Source organism: Dioscorea cayenensis, chromosome 9 (assembly GCF_009730915.1).
Source record: "Dioscorea cayenensis subsp. rotundata cultivar TDr96_F1 chromosome 9, TDr96_F1_v2_PseudoChromosome.rev07_lg8_w22 25.fasta, whole genome shotgun sequence".
In the NCBI taxonomy this organism is placed as follows: Eukaryota; Viridiplantae; Streptophyta; class Magnoliopsida; order Dioscoreales; family Dioscoreaceae; genus Dioscorea; species Dioscorea cayenensis.
In genome coordinates, this window is record NC_052479.1 from 6,339,349 (window position 1) to 6,340,513 (window position 1,165).

Consider the following 1,165-nt stretch of genomic DNA (forward strand, 5'->3'; position numbering starts at 1 on the left):
TTGAATATCAATCTCCATAGGCTCTTCACTAAATGGGAATAATTCTTCACCATGACAAGTCCAATTCCAATAGCACTCTCTAAACCCCCAGCGATACAAATGTAAAATGACATCATTCGGATGAAGGAATCCCCTATTTTTGCACTTGAAACAGGGACACCTAATATTTTCCCCGTTTTTATATGAGTCATCTTGATTAATTGCAATTGAATAAATTCATCAACCCCAATAATGAATTCATTGGTCAAATCTTGTCTTCCTGGTAGATTCCGATTATACATCCACTGCCTTGTCAACATTTTTGTTCCTACAGTCATGGATTTTTTTTATATTTTTATTAAACATTAGAAAAATATTGTGAACACAAATTCAATAGTCAGTAAACACAAATAGAACTATTCATGTTTGACAAGTTTAAAAAGAAAGTGATGGGTTTATGAAAGATCATCATCACATTGTAAACAAGAATTAAGTACTAACCTGAGATTTCTGGAAAGTTTGCAAAGTGCTCAAGTGATGTATGACAGGAATGACTTCAGAGAACAGGCTGCTATAGAAAGAACCCTGAAATTTCAAAAGCATCAAGTAATTAAATAAAGATATAACACAACTAGATAATGTTCAATAGATGGAGTGTGTGAGAAAACAACTTTGTTTAAACTTCATTATGTCACTTCAAGCAAGAAACATTAAAGGATTTTGAGTATATATATATATATATATATTAGCAAGGTAAAACAATAAGATTGAAAACTCTATAAAATAGTAGACCTCCCCAAATAGATATTTTTGTACCTAATATAAAATATTAGATGAAGCTACAAATTTTATCACTTCGACCAATCTTCGTGAGTAAATATTAAAACATAAATTTTAATATTTAATGGCTTCATTAAAATGTTAACCATATACTTTTTAGTGAGATAAAAATTACCAAAACATTGGTTTATTTATTTATTTGTTTATTATAAAAATGCAGCTATCAAGTTGGGCTTTACCTTAAAAGTGATGATTTTATTTAAAAAAGTGTGAAAATACACCAACAGAGAGAATTTTATTTTATTTTTTCCTCTTAGTTAATATTATCCAAAGAATCACAAAGAAATTGACAAAATTAAATCACATTTCATTGTCAATATAATAACTTTGATAAAGATAACAAAAA